Genomic DNA, 10,728 nt, shown 5'->3' with positions numbered 1-10,728 from the left:
TTAGCGTCATTAATCTTCGCCAATCTGCCTCCTTTCTCAAACCTCTGAGGAGATTCACCAGGAATGCAGTCTGAAAACAAGTCCGTTCCTCCTCCCGGCTATAAATCCTTTGGCAAGATGGCGACTCTAAATTAATTGCTGCGCCATTCCAAAAGCTCTTATTGCTTCTCGATCTCCATAAAGCATACTTTTGGTTAAAGTTTATCTCCACACAGACCTTAATCATCCTGCTTGGGTCAGTTAAACCGACGGTTCTAATGAGGAGGGGTTCTTAGTAAATCACATAGAAGGAAAGTAAAAAAGGTCCCCCCCCCATTCAGTCCCGTTGCCGACATACCCAGCCTTTGGTGTATCTTCATCGTAAAATATTCCTGTTGCTCCAACCCGTCGTCTTCTTTCGCAGAGGTCACTTAAATTAGCAGACTTCACTCCCCTTCTTCACTTGAAATATGTGCATTTGCTTCTTTTGTAATTAATTATTCCAAATTGCTGCAGCTAGTGCGCGATCAGAGACAGCGTCCAGGAGAGCCGAGGTCCGCACGGGGGCATTCTGCCTAGTGCCCTCACCCCCTTCTTTCGAATTTAGGGGTGATTTATGGGCACAGCAGGCAAGGGCAGTGTTCCCCATTCCCTTGGGGCAACAAGGGAGGCTGCCACTCCCATAACAGCCTCTTAATTACCCCGTGTGGGTCGGAGAGATGGTATTGTCGGCCATCTTCCAATGCGGCCCTAGTGGCTCCCCCGGCCACAGAGACTTCTAAGAGGTGCTGCTGAGCTCCGCAGAGGGGTTCAGGTCACAGAATGTTCACAATTCTGTTATGGTTGTCAAGTAAGGACATGGCTACCTCCTTGCCTGGCTTCTGAATCGGTAATAGCTGCAAATAATTCTTCAGCAGCCTCTGCTGGGGGAAATATGTTTGTCTTGAATTGTTCGTATTTATGTTGCACTAGCTGTATGCATGAGGGCACAAGGAGAAGGGGACGACAGAGGACGAGCATGAGTTTGACCAAACTGCGGGAGGCAGTGGAAAACAGAAGTGCCTGGCGTGCTCTGGTCCATGGGGTCACGAAGAGTCGGACATGATTAAACGACTAAACAACAACAACAAGCTGTATGCATGACACTTAAATCTTGCAATATAAAATATTGCATGGGGGGAAAGAGCAGAGAAGCAGTGGCAGGGGTAAATGGAGCAAAAGAGGGAAACAGAAGCCTTGAACTTGCCCATCAACAGTTAGCAGCAGTTGGTCACGAGTCACCTGGTATCTTCCCCACTATGGTGAGATGTATTCTACTTCCATCTAAATTGTAGCAGTCATTTCTAAATTTGCACCTATACATCCAAATTGCCATATGCAAATTTCATGCAAATTATTTTGACCTCTTTTTGACAATGCATAACTGGTCACCCTATGAATAGCAACAGTAGGTGGAAGTCACTGGCTTCTCTATATTAAAGGAGAATTGGGGAAACTGCAACTTAATTCATCCTGCACAGCCAGTACTAAGCTGAACTTACCTTTCTAGATAAACTGCTACATTTTGGAACCAGGGTGCTAAGGAATAATAATAATAATAAACAAATAAACTGGTGGAATGTTGCTCCCTGACAACAGCCCTCCCTCAAAAAAATCTAAATCTCCAATGGCTGACCTGGGGAAGGAAAGGTTGGCATAACTGAGCTGTTTTTAGTTCTATGTGGGAAAATGAATAGCTGTTCATCCATGTTTTCTTGCAAGTTGCTAAAAACAGCTGCAAGGAGGGGCAGAACTGGAGAGGGAAAAGAGGAAGGAGGAAATACTCTCCTGCTCTCTTCCATGACAGTCTCCAGTTACAGATAACAGCCTAGGTAGCTGTTTCACTATTTATTTATAATATTTCTTACCCTGTCTTCACCATAAGGTCCCAGGATGTCAAAAGCTATTCCAAACAGAATAAAATGATATAAATTAAGTAAGAGGTGGGTCCCACAAAACTAAATACCTTAATTGTCAATGGCCCAAGGTCTATTAATACATATTTTTTTAGAAAGCTGTCAGGAGGAAAACACCACTTGATTAATGTCATGTGCAGTTTGAGCCTCTGTGTATTGGCTGATCCATAAATTAGGTGTAAGCAGCATAGCTGTTGTATTCAAGTGCAGGAGAATGTGCGTCTAGTATGCAAAGCTAGCTCAATAAGTGTTTTAGCTTCACTTGTGGGGAATCCTCAGTTGCCTCTAAAGAACCAGTGGGCTGTGAAATGAGAATATTTCTGATCTTGGTAAAACCCAACGAGGTTATTAGCCTCTCTGCTTCTAATTGAAGTATATTAATAGCAAACTAAATTGTCATTTTAATGCTGGTAAAGGGAAATATCTATGGAAGCTGACCAAAGAGAATTCAGACTTTCTGCACATAATTGCCTGGCAAGGATAAAAATGCCTTTAGCATACTCCCTAGCGGATAGAATGCAGGGCAGAACATTAAAACGTGTATGACACTCTTTTCACAGAGGAGCAGATATAGATTCAAGGTGTTGGATCATGATTGTTTCAGTTATTAAATTTTACTGTGCATTAGTGAGCAATCACCCCGTAATGAATGTTAGTTCTTTGGGAATTCAGCATAACATTGACTGCAGTCTAATATAATATGTACTTCTCTATAATAACAGCAGTGGTGAGTTCCTGAAAGAGTCAGTTAACAAAATTGTGTTTGTATTAACAATGCCTATTTTAGTAGCCTCTTGAAGAGTATAACCTTTTATATAGGGAGCAGGACTTTCCCCAACATGCTATAAAATGCTCACTATCCCTTCCTTGGATGTAACAAACTAAGCCTCTAAATTTTTGAGACTGGAATCCACACTAGAGGAAAGAGTGAGCCAGTGGAGGAGGAAAGCTGTTCCTTCATGTCATTTGTATTCAAACTTTAGCTGTATGCAGAAGGTATTCTCCATGTGTTCCAAGAATGTGTGGCATGGCATGGAGAACAGGGTCATACATGCTAGCCTCAACCTTTCTCTTGAGACCCACCCCCCAACACATGGAGATCTGTAAGCGTTAGGATTTTGAAGGTGGGGCCAGCAGACATTGCCGTCTCTCTCCTCCACTCATTCTTGGACCACCTGGAGAATAACTACCTTATGGGGCTCATTTATGGGGTGATAGCTACCTAGGTTGCTTTGACATTTTTGACAATATAAGGGGTAGGCTGGATGCTGTTTCTTTATGATGGTCAATGCAGTCATCGGTTGAGATTTCATAAGATGAGGGCATTCTGCTGGTTCCAAAACTGCTTCTCTTTGCACAACCAACTGTATGGCCAGTTTCACCTGATTTTACAAGGTTCTAAAATGTGTGGGGAGCCTCCATGAATATAGTTAGCTGTCTGCTTCAGACAGTTGCCCTCCAGCTTGTGAAGGGCAAGTGGAATGGTGGCAGATGGCAGAGCTTGTGCACTCATTGCAGCTGGGTCCTCCCTTGCCTTTTTACTTTATATGGGATATGAACAGTTGAAGAAGACTATTCTTCATGCTGTTCCCTACAAAAAGTGGTTAGTGCAGACAAGCACCAGAAAGAATGTCAACAAGAGAAAAAAAGGTGATGTCTGAGAAAAGGGATTGTTTTAACTTGGTCCCAAGGGGACTCCGATTAAAACCTTCTGTGTTTTTCCAACTAAAATCTTGATTATGTACCAACATGTTTCATTTGTTTTCAGAGTTAATAGTTGTGTCCTTATCTCTTTCACAAAAGAGAAAACAACCAGTTCCCCACAAGTATTGTGTGATCAATGGCTTTCTCGTTTATTTCAATGCCAGCATTTTATGAAATCTGGTCCAATAACCTTGCAGAAACAAATGAAGGATGCCTTCTTCTCCCACTTGAAAATCAGAACATTTTGATCCTTTATCTATTAGTGTGCCTCTCCCTGGAGTAAGAAATTAAAAGGAAATCCTTCCCCCACCACTAGCATTTCTTTTGTCACCCAAGCTAATGAACATTTATGATTGCCATCCTTATATAATAAGATTGATATTGCTTTCACTGGAGCTATAAACTTGCCTTCGATACAAGACCCCATTATATAGACTTTTTATTTGCTTCATTGCACACGCCTCACATAGTTAACAGAATTATTGCAAGCCCTGCCGTTACCGCAGGGAATTTTAATCCACTACAGTGATAACATTGCCAGGAATGTTAACCACGCTCTTGTTATGTTGCAAGGGATGGGTGAATCTGTCTTAATTTCTGTTTCCCTCAGTTTCTCATTTTTTTCACTTTTAAGTGCAGTTCTCCACATTTACATATCAGTGTGAGTGTGTGTAATCCTCTTGAAAATTCATCACCTTTTTAGTATGGATTTATCCTAATTTACAAATTTAAATGCTATTTTGCCTATTTTTGCAAAGCATTTTCCTGATTAAGATGCATTTCTGTATGTTATTTTCAGTTGTTGTTGTTGTTGCTGTTGTTGTTGACAGATCCCCCAACCATGTTTAAGGCTGCAACCTAAAGTAAAGAGCCCCTTGATGGAACATAGGTTGTTGTTGGCATCAATCTGTCTTGAGACTCAATGGAGTGAACTTCTGGGGGTGAAGTAAAACAACTGTGTTAGCAGCACCACAGTGACCTCCCTGCGGTGCAAGCCTGGGTAGTGTTAATGCAGGTCCTGGGCTGCCTGGATGACAAGCCCGCACTCTTGGCCTTGCTGATGTGGTCCAAAGAAAAGCAGAGCAATACACTGGGCACCAGCTTCGCTGCAGGAGTTGCCAGAAGAAGGCGTACAAGTTGTTATCCAATCTGCACTCCAGATTTGTTTAGGGCTACCTCCTTTGCCTTTTCTTCTCTCGGAGATATCCCACAAGGCAGCAGAGGTTTAGCACCAGAGTTTTCCTTCCCCTAGATGAGCTACCTGCCACCTGCCCCTCACTTCCCTCTATAGCATGTGCAGAAACTGCTTTCTTGACCGTTGGACCCACTATTGGTCTCGTTTGCACAATCTACTAGAACCTGTCTTTGCATGCAGGGTTTAAGTTCCATTGGCTACCCCATTGAGGGTTTGAGTCCCATTGGCTACCTTCACCTAGTTTAGCTAGCCAGTCACATCTTCTAGGAGCCACAGGTGAGAGCTGAGTTTTGTGGAGGGACCAAAGATGGACAAACCACCCCAGTAATGCATGTATACTTTCCAAAGTCATAACCACTTTTTCAGCCCTTCTGATGGCCAATCATGTATGAGCAAAATAACATTCTGGCCCTGTCAACTAGTGACCAGCAATGCTCCCAGTGAGAGACTGAAGGAAGTGTGGTGAGTGGAAAAGCCTTGATATGAACAAGCCTCGTCTCATGTTTGGGGCTCCCTTTTATATCCAAGAAGCCCTGCCTTCCCTGGAAGTCTTGTGTTACCACAGAGGCTCCCAGGAATCCTGCCACACCAGGCCAGAACAGGGAGATGGCCACCATCTCCTTTGGGCTTGCTGTCCCACAGAGAATCAGGAATTAGATGACACATCACAAAGGTGTCTTCCTGCATGCCTACCTCATTAGATCAGATGTGAGAAAAATGTATACAAATTGTGGCTGGGCAATTCCCCAAGCATCATTTTGCTCCAGGTTTCTAAAGTAAGCACTTGAAATTAACTATGTGAATATTGGTCATAAAATAGACATTAGCTTATCAAAATCCTTTCAATATTTTATGTCACTCTCTTCACTACAGAAATTGATGTTGAAAATGGTTTTGTCTTGCAGTTGTTTTCCAAATGCCAGAATGATAGTCCTTATGGACATTGATGTACGGTGATAGATGTTTATTAAGCGTGTAGTGGTTCAGGGCATCCTTCCAGCTGGACAGATGATAATATTACTGGAATTATTATTGGAAAGAGAGAGTTAGTTTGGATGTGAATAAATAAACAAAAGTGTGTGTGTGTGTGTGTGTGTGTGTGTGTGTGTGTGTAATTGTTATTTTCTGTCACGTTATAAGGTTTGCAGTGACTTTAGTCAGCAACGTGCAGAGCTGGGATAATGTGGAATGGCATCAGGATTTGGTTATGCCACAGTATTGAAAACAAGGGCTCCAGCTGCTTGAACAGATTGTCAGATATAGCTGGCATTATGCTGACACATCCCCTTATGCATCGCTTGTAGCAGTATTGCTGGAAACACTGTGTTTGTGTGTCAGAAATAAATGTGATGACTGTTCATTTGCAAATGCAATGATAGCCAAATGAACAGTATTTGGGATCTGATAAATATAGCCAAATCACAGGAATCCTATAAAGCGAGGTAGTATATTCATTGTTAACTTTCTACCAATTCAGACTGCTTTTCATGGCAATCACCCAAGTGAGGATAGAATAATGAATTTTGCATTTATAAACTTCTTGACAATAACTGCATCAATCATTATGTACATTGGGGGCATTTGCATAGTGCATGTACCCATGACCCTCATTCCGTATCATTCATGGCGATCAGAATGGACTGGGGAATTCACTGTGTTTTGGTGCCAACAACAACTGGGGCTGGGAGTGAAAATTATCCATGGGAATTGATGGCTGTAATGTATAGCCTCTACTCTTAAGTGTGTTAATGATTCATAGTGTGGACTATAGAATCATATAACTGTAGAGTTGGAAGGGACCCGGAGGATCATCTACTCCAACTCCCTTGCAATGCAGGAATATGCAGCTGCCCCATACAGAAATCAAACCTGCAACCTTGGCATTATCAGCACCACGCTCCAACCAACTGAGCTATCTTCTGAAATCAGATTTTATACCCATTTGGATGAATGAATTAATCTGTATGGTCACAAACCAATACAATTATGATACAAACATAATTGTGTTTATTGTGTTTATTTATTACCTGCTCTTCATCAGTTGATTCCAGGGTGGGTTACAACAATCCACACAAAAGAATACCAGGTCATAATGCAAACTAAATATAGAATAAAAAATCCAGCATATCAATTGCAGCAGCAGACTTGCACCCCATGATTGCCTGGGCAAACAGGCAGGTGTTAATGCCAGTTGCTCTTCCAGGCCATTCCATAATTGGGGGCACCACCACAGAGAAAATCCTATCCCTTATTATCACCTAGTTAACTTCACGTGGTGCTGAAACGGCAAGAGGCTGGATGTCCGTTCTGATCTAAGGACCTGGGCAGGCTGATACAGGTAGTAAATACAAATAACTTTACACAGGGAACAAAAGGAAGTTCCTACTTCACCATCTGCTAATGCGTAAAATAAATTTAATTGCCTTATCAGTGATGTAAATCATATCACCAAATAAAGAGAAAGATATCAAAGCTTCAGTGCATCTGTCAGGTAGACTTCTCAAGGGTTTGCAGCAAATTTGTGGTATTTATGGTTCTTTATCACTAGCATTTTAAGAGTAGAATTATGAAAGTAAATCAGTTTTTTTCTAGCTGCGTAGCACCAAAAGGCCTATAGAGAATTGGGGTGGGGTGTTGTGTGTGGTACGGCAAAGAGGACAAGGTACATTTTATTGTGCATTTCAGAAATAAGACTAAGGGGTATGTGTAACGGTCTGAATAATGTTTTATATTGTTCTCTTGGGAATGTAGCTGAAATATGTAATGTAAGCTATTGTCTGTGTTTGAAAGCAGGGAACTGGCTGCCTGCACTCCATGCACTTTCTAAGCAGGATGTCTCAGCAGTCCTGCAAAATACATCATTATGATCCTTATAAAACTTGTTTTGGACACAGGATAATGCTGCACCTGAACTAACTGAAAACCAGACTGTGGTTTTCAAAGGTCAGGGCTGTGATCTATGTTCGTTGAATCTGGCACCATTGCTACCCACATTGGTTTTGTCTCATTAATAAAGATGTCATGTGTTTCCTGTTAAAAGTGCTCTTCAGAATACTTGATTTCAACACAAAGTTTACAAAGTTGTGTCAAATGTCTTCTTCTTCTTTGGTGATCACTCATAGCCGAGTAAGATTGTCTTCCATGAATGTGGTCCTAACAGTGTGTCTATAAGTGACTATGGAGGCCAATTCTGGATCCGCACATCCTTCCACAGTGGAGACATAAGTTTTCGGGTGGGAGTTGATCATGGTGAACATTTGCCAAATGTGCCTTCCTCTTAGCTCGTTTCTCCCTTTGGCCCTGAGTTTGTGCATCTTCAAAGTCCATGACGCCTTTGGTGAAGGCTGTTCTCCAATTGCAGCACTCGTAGCTCAGTGTTTCCCAGTTGTCAGTGTTTATACTACATTTTTAAAGATTTGCCTTGAGAGAGACTTTAAACCTCTTTTGTTGTCCACTGGCATTACACTTACCATTCTTAAGTTGGGAATAGAGTAGTTGCTTTGGAAGATGATAATCAGGCATCTGGACAACATGACCAGTCCAACGAAGTTGATGATGAGGAATCATTGCTTTGACACCAGTGATCTTTGCTTTTTCCAGTACACTGACATTAGTTTGCATATTTTTCCAAGTGATATGTAAAAATTTTCAGAGACACCATTGATGGAATCTTTAGAGGAGTTGGAGATGGCGTTTATAAGTTTATAAGTGGTCCATGTTTCACAGTAAAGTTGGTAGTACAATAGCTTTGCAAATAAGCATTTTGGTTTCTCTGTGAATGTTCTGATCCTCAAACACTCTATGCTTCAATTGGGAGAAAGCTGCACTAGCACAGCTCAGGTGATGCTGGATTTCAGCATCAGTGTCGGCCCTTGTGGAAAGATACTGTAACTGCCTAAGTAGGAAAAATGATCAACATTTTCCAATGTTAAGTTGGATTTGTGGCATTACGGAGGGGCTGTTTTGTGCTTGTTGGTGCAGCACTTTGTGTTTTTTTTGGATATTGAGCAATAGGCCAAGCTTTCCGTAAGCTACTACAAAGATATTTAGGATAGTTTGGAGGTCATCCTCTGAGTGTGCACACACTACGTTATCAGCATATTGAAGCTCTATGACGGAAGTTATGGTAACCTTTTCTTTGCTTTCAGCCTACTCAAATTGAAGAGCTTTCCATCTGTTCAATATATGATTTCTACCCTGGTGGGAAGTTTCCCTTTGACAGTGTGTAGGATCATGGTTATGAAAATAATAAATAGAGTTGGGGCGACAACACATCCCTGTTTAACGCCTGGTACCACTGTGAATGGTTCACTTTGAGAGCCATTGTTATCTGCAATTGTTGCCGTCATATTATTGTGGAGGAGCTGGATGTTCATAAATTTTTCCGGGTAGCCAATTTTCAGAAGGACAGTTCACAGGACAGTATGGTTTACAATGTTGAAGGCCTTAGGTCAATAAATGCCATATACAGGGGTTGAACTAACTGTATCCGGATACCCTTCCTGAATCCCAAAATGGTTTTTTACCTTCTAGGGGGACAGTGGATATTATTTTCCCACAGCTTCAAGAAAAATGCAGAGAATAAAATCAACTCCTGTGGCAAATGTACATGCAGGGTGTTTTCCTGCTTCTGGTAGTCGCTGTTTCTAAATTCCTGAGTTCTACCTTGAGCCTGTGTAGACTCTTTATTTAATCAGTTACATATTTTTTGGGGCGTGAATTTAGAGTGTGAGTTGCAGCCAATTGTGAGTTGTAGTCCGACTCAGAGTAAATCCATTGAAGTTAATGCACAAAACTAATTTAGGATGATTAATTGCAATCGTCTATTCTGATTAGAACTTAGATCTAATGTTTCATGTAGGTCCCATTTGAGAGGGTCGTGTAAAGTGACCCAAACCATTAAAAAGATCATGCAGACAAAGTTACATGATCTCTGTGTACAGCAAGAATAGTAAATGCAATGTGGGGCAAAGATTATATTTAAAAAAAAACCACACAAAAAAAAGAGTGCTATAAAATGGATAATATTACAGTCCTTACTAAGGAAAATAATCAAGATTCTGCCCAGTCAAGGATTTTGTACGATTGGAAATCCAATTGTACATTTGTATCCAACTGACCACTTTCTGGAGTATTGATTTATTTCCTCATCTTCAAAAGGACATTCTGTTGGTCTCAGATTTTGAATGCATTGCAAAACTTACATAAGTTATCATAATAAAATATTAAAATATATGATGATGATGATTTATGTAATTGTAAAAAAGAGAAATGAAGCAAAATAGGTGCTGCCCTTTCATTCTTTTAGGACAGCACCAATTTTGCTTCATCATCAGGTATTTTAATTATATACTTAGCATATTTTGGGGTATATGCACATGCACAGTAACTGTGTACCTAAAAAGAAAAAGCTGGAATTATGGTTCAGAAAATGGCATTGACCTTGAGTGGAGTAGGAGCTTGATTAGATGAGATTAGCACTTTGGGACCAGTTTTGTGTCTAGGAATCATACGTATTGCAAATGATCAAGTGGAAGCACTTGGACTGACATGTGCAATCTCTTGCAGACATTTAGGGATGGTACATTTCCTATTCATCCTTAGACTCGTTCATCTATGTTGATCACTTATTACGTCATTACGTTTTATTTTCATCTGCAATCTTGTGGATTGTATCCATAGCTTCCTGAAAATGTACTGATTGTAACTTAGAAATAAAAATTGGACAAGTCTTCATAATTATTCTAGATGAGTGTTTTTACTGTCCTTAGCATATTAGCAATAATTTAAAGTAGGTCTGGCTAAGGGGTAGAGAAATATTCAGACAATAGTAAGCCTTTTCTGAAGAGAATACCGTAGTTGTTAACTGCTAACAAGCTCTGATGTGACAAAAAC

General features: G+C 40.9%; 1 protein-coding gene across 4 annotated transcripts in view; it reads left to right on the top strand.

The window, feature by feature from the left end:
• Positions 1-10,728, top strand: part of KCNIP1 (potassium voltage-gated channel interacting protein 1) — a 556,014-nt gene that overhangs the window by 130,621 nt on the left and 414,665 nt on the right. The gene's annotated exons all lie outside the window — the stretch shown is intronic.

Source organism: Podarcis filfolensis (genome assembly GCF_964270895.1).
Source record: "Podarcis filfolensis genome assembly, chromosome: 2".
NCBI lineage: Eukaryota > Metazoa > Chordata > Lepidosauria > Squamata > Lacertidae > Podarcis > Podarcis filfolensis.
This window is presented reverse-complemented; position numbering and strand designations above follow the sequence as displayed.